The sequence below is a fragment of the Aquila chrysaetos genome, chromosome 11, assembly GCF_900496995.4.
Source record: "Aquila chrysaetos chrysaetos chromosome 11, bAquChr1.4, whole genome shotgun sequence".
NCBI classification, from domain to species: domain Eukaryota; kingdom Metazoa; phylum Chordata; class Aves; order Accipitriformes; family Accipitridae; genus Aquila; species Aquila chrysaetos.
The window spans coordinates 28,028,559-28,048,559 of record NC_044014.1 but is presented as its reverse complement, the minus strand read 5'-3'; the positions used below and the strand labels follow the sequence as shown (position 1 = coordinate 28,048,559).

General features: G+C 41.9%; 1 protein-coding gene and 1 long non-coding RNA gene across 14 annotated transcripts in view; one reads left to right on the top strand and one right to left on the bottom strand.

The window, feature by feature from the left end:
- ZMIZ1 (zinc finger MIZ-type containing 1) overlaps positions 1–20,001 on the bottom strand; it is a 363,277-nt gene that overhangs the window by 82,270 nt on the left and 261,006 nt on the right. The window contains exons 1-2 of one of the 13 annotated variants that reach the window (XM_041127109.1): positions 14,784–14,949; positions 14,190–14,263 (exon numbers count right to left, since the gene is read on the bottom strand). The exons of 10 other annotated variants lie outside the window; for them this stretch is intronic. The gene's annotated coding sequence lies outside the window, so the exon portion shown is untranslated. Of the gene's footprint in view, positions 1–14,189; positions 14,264–14,783; positions 14,986–15,215; positions 15,304–20,001 lie in introns of those variants that run through there. 2 more of the 13 variants (XM_041127110.1, XM_030030053.2) reach the window with 2 other exon arrangements.
- On the top strand, positions 15,816–17,079 carry LOC115348068. The gene is made up of 2 exons (XR_003925727.2): positions 15,816–16,376; positions 16,464–17,079. It is a non-coding gene; the product is annotated as an uncharacterized LOC115348068 (long non-coding RNA).

Sequence of the window (20,001 nt, the reverse complement as noted above, 5' to 3'; positions counted from 1 at the left end):
GCTTATGTTTTGGGTGTTATAACTGTTTATTCAGCTGTCTTTATTCTAGAATTGGATTACAATGTAGTTATGCACCTTTAGTTATGCAGCCCAAAGAGACCACACAACTTCTTTCTTGCTGACAGACCCAATCTTTCTGCAGACAGAAGGGCGGGGGGGGGGGGGTGGTTGTGGGAGCAAGGAGAGAGAGAGAGATTGGGGGCCAGGACGGGAGAGATGGAGGAGGGGGGAGAGAGGGGCCGGGGAGGGGAGCGTATCATTTTCAGTGAAGCCGTGTGTGTGGATCAGGACTGCTGTGCTGGTTACTCGCACACAGCAGGTCCCAGTCCTGAGTGCATTTCACCTAACCTGAGCTTTTTGCAGGACTTCAGCTGTAAGGTTTTGCCTGAACTTACATTCTCCCACTCCTTCTGTTCCAATGAAAATAGAAACTTTTAATAGTCATTAACAGAAACGAAAAGAATTCAGTTTATGATAAACAGCTGAATTCTATAATTATTAAAACCAAAACAAATCACCGATATGTTTTTACTCTAAATTGTTATTTCAAGTAACCAGCATGCAGATGAAAACATGATTAATTTTCAAATGGAAAAACTACCTACAGCAAAATAACCGAAGTAACTTGCATTGTGGCTCCCTGCCTGCACATGCACAGGGATGGGTCAGAACTGACAAATGTTACATTTCTGAGTTCAGCACAGGCTTCCCCAGGTAGGGAAAGTACACTGCTCTGCAAACCGGCTCCATATGAGGATGAATTCTAGCCCCACCTTGGCTAACGGATTGGTCAATCACTGGATTATCATTTTAAGGGTTGGATTCACTTAACTGTAACATCAACAGTCCATTAGCGCTGGATTAACAAGATGTTTAAAGAGGCTAAACATGATATTCCAGACAAGCTATTATCAAATACTAGAAATAATTATTACACTTAAATTCCCAGCATATAGAGAGAGGTTGTCCCATGTTATTGTGATTTGATCCAAATACTGGTTTATTTGTCAAAACCTAAAAGGTAAGTAAAAAAATAAATGATCACATTTCTACAGAAGCAAACCAACACTGGAAAAAGACGACCAGCAGCAATATTTATCTTTGAACAGATCTTCTAAATACAGTTAAAGACCATTTGGCTGGAAAAAAATGGACCACATGAGTTTTGGTGTAAAAGGCCTAACTGCATTTTAATTCATTTACAAAAAGCTCACAGATGTGGTTTAGACAGGAGTTGCTCAAGTTGCAAATATGCCTTGCTCTAGCAAGTCCCAATTTCTTTCCAAAGGGTAGGTCACTGCATGGAAGAGCAAAAAAAAAAAAAACGAAGCAGCCTTGGGAATATATAAAAACCAGTTTTCACTGAGAGCTAGAGTTGAATATTTTTATACTGAAACGAGGCTAAACTGCTTCTTCAGGAAATTATCAAAGGAAACACAGCTGAGGTTGCTGAAAGAGCAAGAGGGGTTGGAATGCATTTTGGTCAACAGTTTTGGGCAACTGCAAATTCAGTGAAGAATATGGAAGATGTTGCTGTTAATAAAGTCAAGCCCACTTAAATTGAGTTCATAATTTCTTTGATAGTTCTTTTAATCTGAAACTCAGGGTGGGATCAAGTCCTTCTGGACTGAAACCTCTGAGTTACATACAGGTCTGCATCAGACTGATCCTAAAGACACCTCTCAAGGCGTAAAGCTTTATTTATCCATTTCCATAATGCTGAGAAGACTCTCATGAATGACTGTATAACGTTTTGGTGTAGTTCAACTGCATACCAATCTTTAAAAGCCAGCCTTTTTTAACCCTACAGAATTTGTAGATTAGGCAGGTTTACTGTTATTCATGGATGATCCAGGACACAAAGAAAAATGATGCTATGGGGAAGAGGACTGTTTCAGAGGGAGATACTGAAGAATATCCAGGAGAGAGTCTTTGGAAACAAATTTGCTACAACATACGCCCCTACTAACCTCACAAACTACCAGTACGTTTCCATACTAACTACACTGACTAACTAAAGGCACAATCTGAGTTTGAATATGCAGTATGAGATAACAACAGAGCATTGCCCAGAAAACAGTACCTAGTGAAAAGGTTGGAAAGTTCACATAAGCAGTAAGAGATGTAGCTACTTCCAGGAGTATGTTTCTTGCCTCTTCTATTCCTTCCAACCGTTTCATTTCTGCCAGCACAACCACCCTCAGAAAGTTTGATATACGTGCCTATTGCAAATACAGTTTGTATCAGCAAAGTGATCTTGCTAGCTTATAGCTTATACTAATTCCTTGAGTGAAACAAGCTGCATCAGCAAAAGACCATTTTTGTTGTAGAACTATACCTACCCTAGCACTTTTGCCTGTATTGAGAGCTGTAAATAAGCACAGTCCTTAATGACATTTCCATGCTCACACAAATTTTAGGTGTAGATGTCACTTCAGACGACCTCATCCTCATTCCACAAAACTCCTTATCACTGTAGGTTAATGCCTTTCTTCCAGGTTTCAGAGAAATCACTAAAACCAAGTAACAAACTATCTCCCGAAAGGTGCATGACTTTCACGTCATGCCAAACTGAAGTTCAGGGGAGAGTAGATAAATTTTCAGAGCTCAGCTTACAAAAAGGGAAGCATATGCAGCTCTGTGAGGAAAACACGAAGGGGTTGTACAAGGAAGGCAGAAGTTACCAGTCTGATGGCTAATTTACAGCAGCCGAAGCTTAACTTAAAATTAAAATCTTAGTAATTCCATAATTATCGAAGAATTGTTAGTTTGGTAAACTTTTCTTCCCCTCTCTCTTTTTTCTCTTTTCCCCGCTTACTTACAGTACTGTCAAACCAGAACACAGGTCTATTCTATTTCCTACACAGGTAGAGCCATCTTCCAACTTTTAAGAGAGAAATTACCATCACTGGAAGAAATCTGATTATGGATTATTTTGCCACTGGAGTCAATACTGGTATATGTAGATATTACTACTCATGCAGTATGTAACACAATCTTCAATCTCTAGTGTAATAGGAAGAAAAAGGGGAGTTAAGGACAGGCTAGAAATATCTTAATCATCAATGAGATCTGCAGCAGAAGCTTCTGGAGAGAGCCACTTAGATTCCTACCCCCTGCTCTGGGTCCTTGATTCATGCAAAACTGATCTCAAAACAGATTAGGCAAACAATGAAAATACATATGGGAAAACTCAACTGTAGACTCCAGTTTTAGATGGTGACAACTGGTAAAAATTTTTAAAAATGCCTTAGTCTGTTAACAATCTAAAGTCCTCTGAAGAAGACTTCGAAAAATTTGCCAAACACTATGAGTTAAACTGTACAACAGCTTGAAATGGCATAAATTAGAAGGGTGGCTTATGGTGATTCCACTGATAGAAAACCAAGAGCCACAATTAGCCTTCAGTTTAAGGTAACAAGCACTATCTAAAGTGCAATTTTTGAAAAATTACCAGCTGTTTGACATGCTTTGTGAAGATCAACAAATACAGAGACATTTCAGTGTAAAGACAATGAATAATAAATATTACTTTCACACTAAGACATTAACTTTCATATTGCAGTTAGACAGACATTTTGACAGGGTACTGCACAAATGCAGGCACAGAAGCAATAAGTGAGGCAATGTTAGGGGAAAGTGCCATTGTATATTAAACACAGAGTTGAAAGTAGGCAGAACTGAGCTGCAGAGGAAATGCTCAGGGTACTACTTAGGACTCCACTAGAACAAGAAATGTTTAACTCATACAGTATTATTTTATAATCAGGCTCTGCCTCATTCAAGTAAATTCCCTCATTTCAATCTTCTTTGGGTCACCCTGACACCTTGTGCAATTTGTACATCCTTAAACTGATGAAATGGCTGGAAAACCAAATGCATATTTCAAGTAAAATATCTTGTCACCCAGTATTTTGGATGACTTAGGCAAACTCTGAGTGTGTTCATACGGGTTAGGCACATGTGCGCTGTCTACAGGAGAAATAATTGAGAAGTAGGAAGCTCAAAGTAAACATACTGGTAACAGAAACCATCACAACTGGGAATCAACACTGAGGATAAAATAACCTAAACATTGACAGAAGTCCCATTTTCCAGGGACCTGCATCAGCTTTGCTTGACTTGACACTAAGAAGAACACAGCAGAGAATCAGGACTGATGAATCTGGCCACTGCGGAAAGCTGCTTGCCTAACTGCATACACTGCTTTTTCCTTGCTGTTTAATAAAAACCTATTAAATTGTAGGTATCTGAGGTCTTTGTGATCCAGCTAAATAAACAACAGTGAGTACTGAAAAGAGACATTCATTGTTCCCCATTTTTTCCAAGCCGTTATCATGTCTTTGCCATGAAAGTAGAAATAGCAACAGTTCAGGTACTTCCTCTTAACACAGCTATACAACCTTTAAAACATCCATTTCCCAGGAGCCAGAAAGAATCCCAAATTTTCACCAATGGGCAGCTACTGCCTGGGAGGGGTCCTCTCCTCTCCCTCCACTAAGCAATTAATTCTAATCTACTTTGAACCCTTCCAAAATGCTGCGGACAATTTTATTCAAAAAGAAAACTGTCGATGACATGTCTGTTACTCGTATCACAAGACAAGCACAGAAAACAGTGTCATGTCTGTCTTGCTACCACAAGCTCATAATTTTTGCATCTGCTAGCAACAGCTGATGAGATCATTCACTAGACTGTCATGAAGTAAAAATATAAGCCATCAATATACTCAAGCTCTTGGATCAGAAAGGACAGCCCGTCTCATGACGCTCTCCAGGGCTGCCTGCTGACTGATTTCATTCCTACATCTCCATCTCTTCTTGCTTAGTGCAGTGGGAGCCCTGAGAGATTCTTGAGATTTGTATGCCAAAGAAAAGACTACACCTGTAACTGTAGGAGTGTCAGCATTTTGCAGCGTTCCAGCTCAGGGTTTAGTATTAGGTGCAATTGCTCTAAAACATTAAACAGGAGTTACTTTCCTGGAGGATGGGTGTTTGTCTATTTGTCTTCCTTGCTCAGAGGCCAATTTGTTCCAGCATCTGTCTCAATTAATGTCACCTCAGACAACCCAAACTTTTTTTAAAAATTTGTTTTATTTATGAGACTAATGCCTACACACAGTTTAGTAGCAGGACCACATTTTCTTTTACCTTGCTTGATTGTGCTGTATGAGAACAATGCAGATGTAAAAAAGTCTCTGTAATAGAAGGTCTTTTCCTTGCAAATGAAATGGCTGCAGTGCATTTCCCTCTATCACTTATGTATAAGGTCTCTAACAAGATGTATTTTCAAACAGCAGCATTTTATTAGCTTTATTGTCTTTCCTCACCTTGCATCACCCTGCTGGTGGTAAGAAACTGAGTCAGCATGGCACTACTTCAGAAGCCAAAGTTGGATCACCCTTTAACTAAAAAAAGCAGTATTAACAACTTGCAGCAATTTGAAGCAAGCAGTTCAAATGCAACAACCTCACAAAGACAGAAAACTGCTCTGAAGTGGGACTCGGAAACAGACTCAGATAAGGCGACTTGCCAAACTCAGCTACAGGCTGTATGTGACATGGTCAAATCGCCTCTGCTACTGCACATTTCAATTTCTATCAGATATGACCCATGTAGTATCTCTCAGTTCAGAAACATTACAGAATCTCTCACAGTCTTAATGACCACCAAGCACTGTGTTATAATCACAGGGAGACCACCAAGGTGCTACAAAACTACTTTCAGTATTTCCACCGGTAATTGAAAACTAACTAGCAAAAGGTAAACCATCTCGCATCTCTAGTACTATCCTCTGCTCAGGATAAAGCACAGAAGTGGTAAATATGAATAACTGCAGTGCTACTGTCCTTCCCACACTTGGTCTGCAGAGGACATTCATTTCGAGAGGTGTCGGTTCCGCACCTTATGTGAGCACTATGTTGAGTCCAACCCCCAAAGCAAGCCTGACATTCCCTCCTAACTTGTGTCAGCCCTCAGTGCACACTGACTAATGCATATAATGAAGTGTCCTTATTCCCTTACTCAGGGGAAGATGTTCTCACTGAAATATCTGCAGAGCTTAATCTACAAGTGCAAGAGAGAGAAAAGAAACCAAAAAAAGACATCTGGGACAGAACTGAGGAAACTCCTCATAAAGATGCCCAGGAAACAATTTTTTTTCTTCCCCCTCCTCCCCACCCCAGTTTTAAAAGCATTAATAGGAAGAAAAATCAAAACAAGCAAGAAAAAACACTTCAAACAGGTCAAATATGTGTTCAAGTGGAGGTAAGAAACCACTTAAAGCTCTCACTGGATTGTAAGCCCCTTTGACAGGTCTGATAATTTTAAAGGCCTAATTCCATTACAGTATCTGGCAGCCTGCAAGGGCACATTTTACTAACCATAGGCCACCAGGTCATGATAGATGTTGACAGAAAACATTAAAGGTTAAGTAGATGTAAGACCATAAAACATTTCAAGCTGTACACTGCCAACAATGTTAACTAGCAACCATGGCGCTGTTTGAGAGGAGAAAAAACATAGTTGGATCTTTCAACCAACTGCAGTCCCAGGGAGCCCTAGCAGAATCAGGTGGCCAGGATGGCCAGCACTGGGCATGCTCACATGACATGAAAATCCTCTTTGCTATATTAAAGCCCAAATTTCATATGTTACTTAAAATTCATAAAGTGCAAGACTGGATTAATTAAGGTTAAGAAAACATACCCATACAATAGATCTCACTAGTCCTCTTCAGCTGGGAAACACCAGCAGCTGCTGTGCAGCCAGTAGCAGCAGCAGTGCCCCAGCAGAGCAGTAAGGCAGGAGACATCCTGGCAGCTAAGGTCAGGCAACCTGCAATTGCCTCTGTAACAGTATAGCATTCTGACTTTGAAAAGTAACACTTAGGTTCTCACGGTGATGAGGACCTGAGCCAACAGTTAAAACAATTTAGGAAGACACAATAATTTTGCCTTAAATACCCCACAAAACTTGTTCAAGAACAGTGGTGTAATCACTGCAGGTGGCAACGCACACTTCAACTCTGCCTGAGAGTATTTATGCAACATATTTATGCAGCTGCAACTCCAACATGTAATTTTGATTGCTCATTCCTTAAAGGTGTCTAGATACAATGACAATGGCCATAATCACAAAGTTAACCTTATTCCAGTCATTAAGTATAAAACCTAATATTTCACATTCCAAACTATTTAACAGAAAGGAAGGTATCGCACAGATCATTGCCTGTGTGTGTGGAAAAGGCTTGAAAAAGGCTGCTCTGCATACTCTCTTCTATAAGGGACTATGAGGATATTCACAAATAAATCTTCACGTTTTTCTTTTCTTTTTTTTAAAAGAGCTCCTCTGAGTGACATCTATCTGGATAATAAATTGCCAACACCACAGAGAATTAAATTAAAAGCTGTTCAATATGTAAGGAGGAGGGACTTCACTACTGACCAAATCTGACATACAAATAGCTTACTAATTTGTCAGCAAGCCAAAATAAATGGAATGGGCTGGCTACAGGTGCAGGTAAATGCCTCAGAAATAGACATCAATAAATCATTTAGCTCTCTGTAACATTTTAGATTACAGTCATTTAACAAGAAAGACATTTTTGCCTTTGCAACATAATTCATGAGTGCTTCAAATGAGCCCTTTTAAATCAACATTTAAGACAGGGCTTTAAAAATTCCTTTTTCTGATCTTGTATAACCTACTCTTAACTTAGAAGAAATTATAAACTGTATCTTCTATTCTGTTTATTGCAAAATACATAATCTAAGATTATGGGGTATTACATACTAATGATCAACTAACTCTTAAGTCCAAAACTCTCTCTATGAGAGAATAAACACCCCTTCATATTTTTTGTAGATGTAGAGACAGAGAAGCAGCTTGCTGAATGTCAGGCAAGCCAGAAAGCCAACATCCTAGTCTCACCAAATGTAAAAATGTCTGTATGGAAGGCTGAAAACAGTGGATCATCATGTATTAAATGTGTTCCTTACAAGTAAAACCATTTGGCCCTCATAATTCTCCATCTCAAATACTTCTTCAAAAAGCCAATCACTGGCTATCTCCTCTTTCTACTCAAACACCATCTGCTGGGCCATTTTGCTATGAAAATGATACAAGGAGCCACAAAAAATAACAGAAAGAAGCTTAACTGCATGTTCAGAAGGTCACCCTCATACTAAAAGCAGAAACACAAATGCACAAGGACCATCTATGCTTCTACTTTTCAAAGAGCTTAAAAGTATATTTGCAAGCCATAAAGTCATTTAGTAAAAAGATTAAAATCCCTGGTTTCTAATGGACTAAGACCATATAAAAGCTTACATGAACGTTTCCGTTTTTAACCTGACTCTAATGCAACTTTTGTCTAATGAAGCTTATTTCTTGACAGCCACAAATTACTTCAGATAGTCACTTGAAGGACCTTTCAGGTAAATCAGTCAATTAAGGAATTACAGTATTTCAACCCTGAGGAACAGTTAGAAAACATATATAGCCATTTGGAAAGCTGACTGGAACAGGACAATTTAACAGTGCTTGCCCACGTGCAAGAAGATGACATGGCTTAGAAGTTTCTTCCAGACTAACCTCTCAATTGCCCTAATGCTAGAAAAACAGTAGGAATGCATATGGATGAAAAGGTACGTAGGGACTTCCAGAAATATGCCATTTTATTACACCTAGGAGAGGAGGAGTTTTTGCACACTTAAAACCAAACACGACAGCCAGGCACACTGCCAAACATGCATTATAAATCAGAGCTAACAGCCAAACCTGGACAGAACCCCAGTTACAGCACCGAAGTTCAGTAAGGTATTACCAAACTTATCAAAAAATGCAAAGGGCGTGTGGCACATCTGTGTGGGAAGGTTGCTTGTAAAACTATTGACAGCAACAAAATGAGAACGTTGAAAAGTATCCGTTGTAGACCCCATTAACAGAACCAGTGAGACCTACAAGCTGCTCAAGGCAGTCAAATAACAGCCTGTGATCAATAGAAGCAAATACTGCTGGCAGATCAAGCAGGATCAAGACTACATAAGCCACTGCAATCTGTATGAATAAGTAAATCATGACAGGCTCTTCTGAAAGCCGTGGTGTTAGGGCGATGCTTGAACAACTCAACTTTCTTAAACAGTTGGATAGTGTCAGTAGATAAGACAGTAAAAATACTGTTAACACCCTTCTTTGAAGTCTGGCTAGATTATGGATAAGCAGCAAAAAACCACACAGCATTTTTTTCTTTTCCTACTTCTTAATAATGCAGAAATAAGATTGTTAATCAAATGTTAAATATATTCAACCACTAAAACAAACAACAGGTCAGTAAAACTGGTTAGCAGAGCTAACTGTGTACTGAAGAGAGTCACGTGACAATCTCCTATTAGCACTCTCTGTTACCTTCTTGAGTTTGAGTAAGAGAAGATACCCAAGAATATAAGTAAAGGAGTGATTTTAATGAGCATCGCACATTGCCCTAGTTCTGCTTCTGCTGAAGCTCTACTTACTTCATTTGTAACTAAGTTAGGCCAGAATGATTTTGAAAATCCAGTACAAATAGTTTTAATGATAAGCACGCGAAAGAAGGAACCTGTCCAGGTACAACATTACATTCAGATAGCATTCTAAGGAGATTGTATTTACCAACAATTGGGGGTGTTTGTCTGCTTCCAGGATGTCAACACAGGCAAGAGTCCAGCTTGCCTACCTCCTGAAATTTAAGGGATTTATGAGATGTAAGGGGCACTGACGAGGTACAAAGAACACCAACTACTTACAAGAAAATTCAGTTAGAGGATTAGTAGTTGACAAACAAACGTTAAAGGTTATTCGTCGAACTGAGAGCTGTACTTCAGTTATAATAAACAACAAGAATTAGGAGCTTAGCTGGGTGTCTGAACATTTTATTGGTACTAATGAAGACAACTGAGAACAAAACCTTTTTTTTCTGGAATAGGTAAAACTGCCATTGGTTGCATTGGATTACTGTCAACAGAATGAACCCCAACAAGCAAAGAATAAGGATTACTAACACACTCCAGAGAATGCAAGACATTTGAGAATGATCCAGGTCAAGAACTGGAGAAATGTCTAATATTTATTATAGGTAGGCTGAGCGGCAGCCTTCCACACTGCTGAAGTAATTACTGTCCCAGTGTCACTCATTTTATTTTGTAACTATAACTTGTCTTGATTTTAAGGAGAAAATTTTTCAGGGAACTTCCAATTAAAAATGGGGAAAATAACCTGTCTGTGTTCTTGCTGGGCTTGTCTCCTTACTGAATCCTCAGTGAAAGAGCCCAAGTACGTGCCAGACTGGCTGGCTGCTTTCTCATTGATGGTGAACGGATACGCACTCTTCACCATGCCTTAAAAGCTATTACTGCTTTGCCTTATTGCACATTGGTGTACCTCTGATAATTACCGAAACATCCATTTCATTTGAAGGCTAGCTCATCCTTTTACATTCCCGTTTAAAAGGTTTTGTTCAGTAGCTTCAAATTGTTCTGATATTTAAGAAGTTGATTTTTAGTTACTTCTTGAACAACTGTTTTATATGCCTAAACATCCTTTTGCTAAAGCATTTTAGAAGCAGGTATACCTGGTAGAATTTTTGTCCCTATCCTGCTGTTAGAAGAGTCAAGAGATATTAACACAAAATTTTTTTTCCAGTGTGTTAACTTCTAGCTATTTTTTGTAAGGATCTGTTTGTTTTGGTCAGTAAAGTTAACTCCACACTACAGTGAAACAGCTGCCATGTCTGGTGTTTTTTCACAGAACTTTATGATTTCTTCTGGAAAGGCAGTACAAGGAAAACCACCACAGCAAACTCCAAGAAATTTATAGGACAGGCAGTGGGGTCATTTGTTACAGCAATATTTTTAAAACCCCCAGGATATGTCTATGCTGCAACCATATGCCGTACCCTGCAAGGTATCGGAGGGAGTAAACTATCCGCTCAGCCTGCACAGCTATCCACGTGTCCCAGCTAGACTTCTAACACTCAGATTAGATCATCCAGCTCTAGCTTGGATAGCACTGAACTACAATGCAGTAATAGCTGAGCAGTGCTGGGAGGAAGCCACTTTTCCCCACTTCTTTTTCATTTTTTTTTCCTTGAGCAAAAGCCTTGCTGTCCAGCTGCTTACAAGCAGTTTCATGGCAGTCTGTTAACAGCAGCTTCTTCTGCTCGTTCCACCCAAGATAAAACAGAAGTTCCACTTGCAAGAGCAGCCTCAAAGGAAGGTATTTCCTGTGGCAGTCTCTGTTCTCAAGCTGAGAGGAACAAAACCGGAGAGCATCTTCACTGAGATCTCTGGAACATCATTTTAGCAATGTTCCACATAGTAAGGTTTTGGGTTTATTTGTTTTCTCCTGGTTAGCTCTTTTGCTGTTTAATAAAATGTTCTGCCTTTTCTCTAGTCATGAGAGAAAACAGAAATTACAATTGTAAAATCCCATAGAGTGACAGTTTCCTGTTGGCTGCAGTCTAGTAAGATTTTTCGTTGCTGTTGATAAGTAATATCCCTCTTGCTGGTGTCTTGGTCATGAGAAAGCAGCCTTGCGTTGTCACAGCCCCAGTGACAACTGAGGGTAACATGGGAACTTCTGTGTCCTCAGCTTACTTTGTGACATAGAAAACCACTATTGTCTTAGTTACACATCTTCTAATTGGGGGGTTTTGCGGGGTTGGATTCAGAGACTCTCTTAATCTAATTGCTATACTAACCTTTATGGCAACAGAAGGCCTGTTTTGCCAGACCATTCTCTCTAAATTATCTCACTGTAATTAATACAGTACCTGTTACTACAACAACAAATTGTTTATTAATTGAGCCCAAAGTATCCTCTATTATTCTCTCATTGTTAGTTTGCACGCTCTTCTTCTTTGCTTTGGAACCAACAGCTGTCCCCTGCACCCTACATGGGGACTAGCTTTCTTGGGTGTTCCTGGAGCATCCAGCATAAGGGTTCCAGGACTAAATGCTACTTTTGGCACAAGTAATACCAATAAGACTGCGTATGTTTCACTGAAGTATGAACACAGCAATATTTCTGCCAGGACCACTGAGACATTGACACAAACAGATCTGACATTTGCACCCGTTCTACTACAATCTACACAAGATTAACGGCTTAAGACTAAGTTTCAAACCTCTCTTATGATCAGTATTTTCAATTGCTACCATGAAAGTGTATCTCACACATTCAGATGACTTCTTTACTCATGAAATTTCACTGCATTTGTAGACATATTTCCCCAGAGATTTTCTGATGGCTCCTCCAGAAAGGGGTAAAAGCGGGGTGGGTGGGAATCAAATTAATCTTAAGTATTTTTTTAAATCAAAATTTTAATAATAAATGCAAAACTGAGCCTTTGGTAACATTTTTCTGTTGGCTTAAACTCAAACTGAAGCATTACTGAGTTCTTCTGAAGTAAATTTACATAAACCCAAACTTTTGTTCACAAGTGCAACTGCACTTTAACTGCCATCTTGATTTAAGTGCTAAGCAAAATGAGGAACAAAATCCTGCAAAGCAGATCGGTAACAGCACAGAGGAAACATGCTTTTGCTTGACTAAGAGGAGCTTCTACTTTTATGCATGATTAGCTGTTGATAATTACTTTCTTTACCAATATAACTGCAATAAAGTTCTAACTTGAAGGAAAATTAAAGGAAATGTTACGTTACTTAGAGCAATTTTAGTTGGATCTTAATTTTACGTACTTCCATTTCCAGGTAGATTTCAGCCATGCTAATTGTTTCTCTTAGGTCATCCCAGCCTAATGACCTGGTTAGCTTAACCTGATTGAGACATGACTTCTTGAAAAAAACTGTCTCCACAGTAACTTTTCTCTCCAAAATCTACAGATTTGCAGAACAAACATCATCTTCTGTAGTTTTATGAGCCAAGCTAAGTTGTCGTCATAAATGGGGGTTCAAATTGGCCAGTTTACCCCATGAGATCTGTCTACAGAGAGCATTTATTTAATCAAAAGTTGACAGATACTACGGGATTTTCAGCCAGATCTTACCATGGGCTCACCTGAACTTAGGGGAAGTAGTTTGTATGACTGAAGTCAACACTTGTTTTGACAGTGACTTCAGTGGACATAGGATCACTGATGCTACTTTAGGCAAAGCCTATTTCACTTTACACAGCGATTTTACTGATCGAAGAGCTGTTATCTACAATAGCAAGTCTCTTCCCCAACAAACCACGCTGTCAATGTCCGAGTTGCAAACACTGAAGCTGTACGGATTCCTTGCATTTTGTTTTTTCTGTACGTTAATCGATGCCATTTGATTCAGTTTTAAGTTATTATTTGCTTTAATCCAAATAACTAAACCAAAAAATAAACCAGCTTCCCAAATTCCAGTCTGGCATCGCTAGCATGAAACTTTCAGAAAACTCCGTAAATCATACGCAAATTGAATAATCTTTTTAGTTTTTACACGGGCAAAGAGATAAACAAGACACTTGTTACTACCCAACACAAGGGGCAAAAACTTGTCAACTTGAACACCCGAGACTGCCATTGATACTAATACTTCTTTGGGATCTTCTTTGAAACCACTTGCCACAGATGCGAGTTCTGCACGGCAAGGTCTTTACAAAGACCGCAAAGATGAAATGGTGGCAGCGGCATTGTCATTGCTGTTCGCAGAACAGCTCATCACGTTTTGACAGTGCCAGACAGGCTAAAGTTGGAGAAAACACCACTGGTAATTGCTGTTGCCTTTTGGTTTTACGATTGCAGACACAATAAGCGAGATTCTTTTAAAACTTAAACGGCTCACCCCCTAAAATAAAAATACGGTGAAGCCCAGCTAAATTAGCAGTCCGTGAACGTCCTTCTCGCGTCCCCAGATCTCTCGGGGGGCAACCCCAAGGCAGAAGGGTGGCAGTCTGCAAACCCGTCCCCGTCTCCCGGCGCAGCCCGCCTGCCATCCCCGCTGACAACACGCAGCACTGCCTTACCCACAATGCACCCTCGCGCTGGCACACACACACACCCCGCGCGCGCGCGCGCGCACACACACACACACTCACACTCAGGCACGCGCGCGCACACACACACGAGACTCCCAGGCAGGCTGAGGCGAACGCGCGCGCGCACGTCCCCGCTTACACACGTACGGCCCCCCTCCCCTTCCCCCCCCCCCGAAACCAACTTACCCACAAGTTACATTTCATTCAAAAAGCCTAGTCTTCCTCTGCTCCCCCTCCTCTGCTCGCCTGCCTCGCTTCTGCTGCAGAGAAAGGCCACATATGTCTGCAAACACTTCTAGGCAGAAACCAGCCAGTGCAGAACAAAGACAGCCGGGGTTGCCTTCATCTCAGCACAAGGCAGCCAGTAGCTATTTTCAAGCTTGTTCGCTCTCCCCCCTCTGAGGGCACCCTGCTCTGTTTCTCCCTCTCTCTCTCTCCTCTTTGCCTGTCCAGCTACTGCACAACACACATCAATTATTCATTGCTTGTCTCCCGGTTTCCAGGCAAAACCAATCACAGATGGAGTCTTGCTAATGGGCTCATGCCGTACTTGCCAACAGGCTATTTGTGCTCAAGCTACAACCCTCTAGAGACAATAAAGAGAATCAGGTTAAGCTTTAAAACTTCACACGTACGCGAACAGACCTAAAACGGCAATATACATGTAAGCATCCCTATGACATTGCTTAGGAGTACGTCTTCAGCATACAGCATGGCAGAAGGCTGCTTTAAATCTTCTGAAAGGGTTTTAAGAAAATCAAACACTCAGAAAAATCTCACCTCAGCTGCATGTTACTGATATTGATGGTTTTCTTTTCTGTCTCTAGTGATCCATCTCTTGCTTTCCCATTACACCTCTCCCTCCTTCTCTCATACTCATGCACGCACGCACACGCACACACACACACATACACACACGCAGCCACAGCCACTTTGCCAGAAGGAAGAGAGAGAGAGAAAGAGAGAAGAGGAAAAAAAAAAAAAAAAAAAACACCCAGGCAGCTCACATTTCAAACTTGCAAGGAGGGGTGGTGCTTAAAACGCTAGGACAAAGCCTCCGTCTCTGGCATCCAGCCAAAATACTAAAATAAATCCCCTCGATCAATTAATTGGAAGCAACACTTGTTCGAGTCCGCGTAACAAACCATTAAGGGCAACGGGGCTGAAAAGTCTTCAGATTTGGGAAATCGTACACACTTGCATCCCCCCTACCCTGTTTGCTGAATGCTGTTGACTAAATCCATCAAACTAGTCACGCTAATTAGCGTCCGGAGCAGCCTCGGCGGCGGAGCAGCGCCCGGGGCGGGCGGCCCCCCCGGCCGGGAGTTTCCTTCCGGACCGGCCGCCGCCCCCCGCGCCGGGGCGGGAGGTACCGGCGGGGCTGCGGCGGGGCGGGCCGGGCCCGAGGCGGGGCGGCCGGCGGGGCAGGCCGCTGGAGCGGCCGTTCTGGCTGTAGTCCCCGGGGCGAGCAGCGCCAGCCGCCGAGAGGCGCGGCAGCGGCCAGCGCAGCGCTCCCGCTTGGCCTCCGCTGCGGAGGGGAAACTGAGGCACGCAGGCGGGGGGGGCTGCGGGTTGCCAGCTGGCATCGCTGTCACCAGCGGGACAGCCTTGCCCGGGCTGCTTGCTTGGGGGGGGTTTGTTTGTCTTTTTTAAGAGTTCAGACCTTCGCCTCTGCCGGCCGCCCATTGCTCCTAACGGCATCCCCCTATCCCACGCCGCTCCGAGTTCAGCACCGCCCGTGAAAGAGTTCTAGACAAGTTTCACATCTCAAACTGTGCCCCAACGCAGCCTTTGGTGGACAGCGTTTCAGTTGACAGTGTCAAAAAGAAAAAAAAAAAAAACCACACAACAACAACAAAACACCAAAACAGGAAGCTAACGCGACTTTTTTTGCTCCTCCTCGGAGGGAAAACGGGCAGTTTAAGTTGTGGCCAGCCGAGCACCAGCCTTTTCCTGCCAGCCTCCTGCGGTGCAGAGCCACTTCCTTCCCCGGCACAACCTGCACAAAGGCACCTCCACCTCTTAAAGGCGCACCCGGCCCTTTTGCAGCGAAGCTAGCCTGCAGGTTCCAGCGAAAAACCAAACAAAATAGAAGCAACAAAAAAGGGGGACTTAAACAAAAAAACACTGGCTCTCCAGCAAAATTCCTTTCAGCGAAAAAAATGGCCTCAGCTTTCCTTGCCATGCTCACAGTCACTTAACTGTGCTTCATAAACACCTTAGCAGGGAGAGCCTGCAACATGACAGATCCGAGCAGCAAACTATCACAGATATCAAAGAGCAGCTCTTCTCTGAAAGATGATTCCACAAAAAAGCATTGTCAGATTTCGTGTTCATTTTTTTCCCTGGGAATCCACTTCAAACAAGTAAAAGGTATGTGTGCTTTTCACCCAACTTCCACTCCTGACGTACGAGCTCAAGGTCAGCCTGTCAGACAGGGTTATTGCTTTTTCTCCTCAGCAATCAGACGAAGCGGTACTGCAAACCAAGCCCTCCGGAATACTTCTGCAATCTCTGAGCTGCACAAGCCTGACCGAAGGAAGACTTCTTAACAACATGGCTGCTACAGGTGGTACAAAACACAGTGCTGGGCCAGTATCCATAGCGGATAGTCCGTACAGCATGGGCAAGCCTTCAGCTAGGTCCTCCTCAGAGATAGAGGTGGACCCACAGGGCTGCTGCAACAAACCCTTAGACAAAATGTAGTTTCCATTGCAGTTGATCAAATGTGAGACTCAGTCACACAAAAGAAAAGTACAGAACCCCATACAACTGGTTTTATTGCCTTTCAGAGTGGAGGGATGCTTTAAATAGCTGTAAATTACACAGCTCAGCTGGCAGAATAGGTAATAGCAAGCACGAGTTTTAGAGGACTGGCAAAGCAGTAAGAGAAGTATGTCGATAATCCCAAACAAGGGCCAAATTCCCTACTAACGTAACCGCACTGAGTTCAGACTTGGTGGATGTGAATGAAACTTATAATTGACTGTAACCTTACACAAATTCTAGGTAAGACACAGAATGTACATTTTTGTGCTTGTCTCAGGTTTTACTGCATTTACAAATTTTTCACACAGTTCATAAGCTATCATGGTGTTACTTCATATTTCGAAAAAAACACACGAACCACCAACAACAAGAACATATTGGGCAGTTGCGAGGTCCCAAATATCAAGACTGGCTCCTTCCTCATACAAGCCTCAATGAAATCTTATTTTCTGAGGGAAAAAATAATTTTATTTTTTCTGTATATAAAACTCATATTCCCCAGTATCCTACGTTTTTTCTAACTACCATCATAACTAAGAGGATTGCCTTTTTTCCCCCCCTCTGCAATTAAATGCTCTTTCTAGTGTAACAGTGTAAGTTTCTCTTTTAAGCTGCCTGTCTTTTCAGCGGAAGTGGTTTAGAGTAGACAAATCGCTTATCTAAAAATTACGTACTTACTTCTCCTTTGACAAATCTTCAGCAGGTTTCTAATCCCACCCTGCCACTTGAAATATCACTTTCTGTGATGACATTTGAGTCACAGTTGTCAGAAGCATCAGGCTCTGTAGTTAAATGGATTAAATCACACTTCATAGCATGCAGTATTTTGAAGAAGGAGTGGTTTATCATTTGTAGAAATTAATCATAACAGTTTTTTCTCTAGGGCAAATTCCCAATCATTTTTAAAGATTACTATGTTTAAGCCCCACTGACAGCAGTATGTCAAATTACATCACAGGGAAGGTTATCTCAGGCAGTGATAACTATTAACAAGACTCACTGAAGACATCTACTACTGGGAGAAGCAGGTCCATACTGGGAAGCACCTTTTAAATGCAGGGGTGGGAGAGCAGACTCTTTGGCCGTGCTTTGTGTGGCTCTATGGAGGCCCCAGGGATCCCGCTGTCTGGTGGTGTGCCTGGCTGCTCGCGTCCTGAGCGGCCGCTCTCCTGTGGGGCCAGTGAGATGCTCAGCCTCACAGGGGAGGGGAGACAGGGGGTCGGGGCATCGTTCAGTCCTGCAGGGGGGAAAGAGGAGACACTTATTTGGGCCACCTCTAGTTGATTAAGGAGAAGACTTGAAAGATTTTTTCAAAGTAGTCCCATTTCCCTCAAAACAGGAAGCAGCACGTGTCTGTTTAACGTATGTTGTCAACGCCAAGCAGTATTACTGATCAGAATCCTCCCAAATCTCAATCCTGTCAGTCACCGCTTGGCACAGAAACAAATCACCACCAGCACATCCATATGGTACTGCTCTTTGCTCTCCATGCCAAGATGCTTCTCTCTCAAGCAGTGTATTTTTAAAAAGTCAGAAGTCCATCCTTAAGTCACGATGGTGCAACAGACCTGCATGCCCATGGAACGCCAATTTTTATGGTGAACAAGATAATGATGTGGACAGATTTGTATGCTCAAGTGCCTTTGCTCAACATAAATGGCACAATGCTTATCTTCAACTAGTTCAAGTGAGGTAGCCTTTGGGTGTAATTCTTGCTTCTTTCCCTCCCTGCCCCTCTGGTGGTATTGCAAAAAATGAACCAAATACATGAACACCTGTAATAAAGACACACACCACCAAGAGGAAAAGACAGAAAGGCTGCAGAGGGGCAGAGATCAAATCCCCCATTTGGATGCTTCACTATCAAGTAGGCTGTACAAGGGGGGACTTCATCATGTTCTACTGTAATTTCATTATGACAGGTGCACAAAGGAAAGGGCAGAAAAGTTGTTTAGAGAAATAAAACATAATGGGTAGGGAAATTCTCTTCAAGTACCTGTAATACCAGGTATTGCCCACTGAGTCATAATATAACCCTTCAGCAATGCAATTTTTCTATGACCAAAGATTTAAAGGTTTATCTTGGGGACCAATCTTTATTCATCAGAGTTTTGCTGCACTGCTGAACACAGCAGGGTAGTTCCTTACAACATTTGTCTAGAGCAGGTTATTTGCCCAAGAATTAGTTCCCTGGATATGTATATATTTCACTATTGATTCAAAGGATTCAAAAAACTCTTTAGACGGCTTACAATTATGTAGTTGAAATACACAGAATACATGGATCAGTGGCCTTGTGGATTTTTCCTAATGTTTCACAGTAGGTTGAGTCAGTTGAAGCCATTACAAATCACAGGGCTGCATCCTAGTCAGAAACCAACCATGTACTCGGGGGTGGGGTGGGCGTGTGGGGGTGGGGCAGGTGGTGTGATAAAAAATCCCTTTGACTCTGCATCAAGTGTCTTTCATGCATAACCCATTTTTCCAGAATCAAACCAACTCCATCCAGAGAGAGGCGTGCGAAGAAAACCCAGCATAAAAAAGCAAAGTAAAAGACTCCTTTATGTGGTTTAGTCCTTCTTGTTTAAGTCAAAGATTACTACATTGCAGAGATTACTATGACTAAAGTACTCACCCTTCCATGCCCTTTTTTGTCAAGCTTTATAAAACAAACCTAGGAAAATTACAAAATGTAACACAGCATTTCCCTTTCTCCTGCTGCCCATGACCACCATTTGCATGCCCCCTTGGTAGCTAAATGTTTTGACAGACCTCTGATCTGGACTACTGTTGTGGTTTAACTCCAGCCAGCAACTAAGCACCACGCAGCTGCTCACTCACTTCCCCCCACCCAGTGGGATGGGGGAGAGAATTGGGGAACAAAAAAAAAAAAAAAGTAAAACTCGTGGGTTGAGATAACAGTTTAATAAGACAGAAAGGAAGACAATAATAATGATAATAATAATAAAATGACAATAATCATAGTAAAAGAATTGGAATATACAAAACAAGTGATGCACAATGCAATTGCTCACCACTCGCCAACTGATGCCCAGTTAGTTCCCAAGCAGTGATCTGCACCCCCAGGCCAACTCCCCCCAGTTTATATACTGGGCATGACATCACATGGTATGGAATACCTCTTTGGCCAGTTTGGGTCAGCTGGCCTGGCTGTGTCCCCTCCCAACTTCTTGTGCCCCTCCAGCCTCCCTGCTGGCTGGGCAGGAGA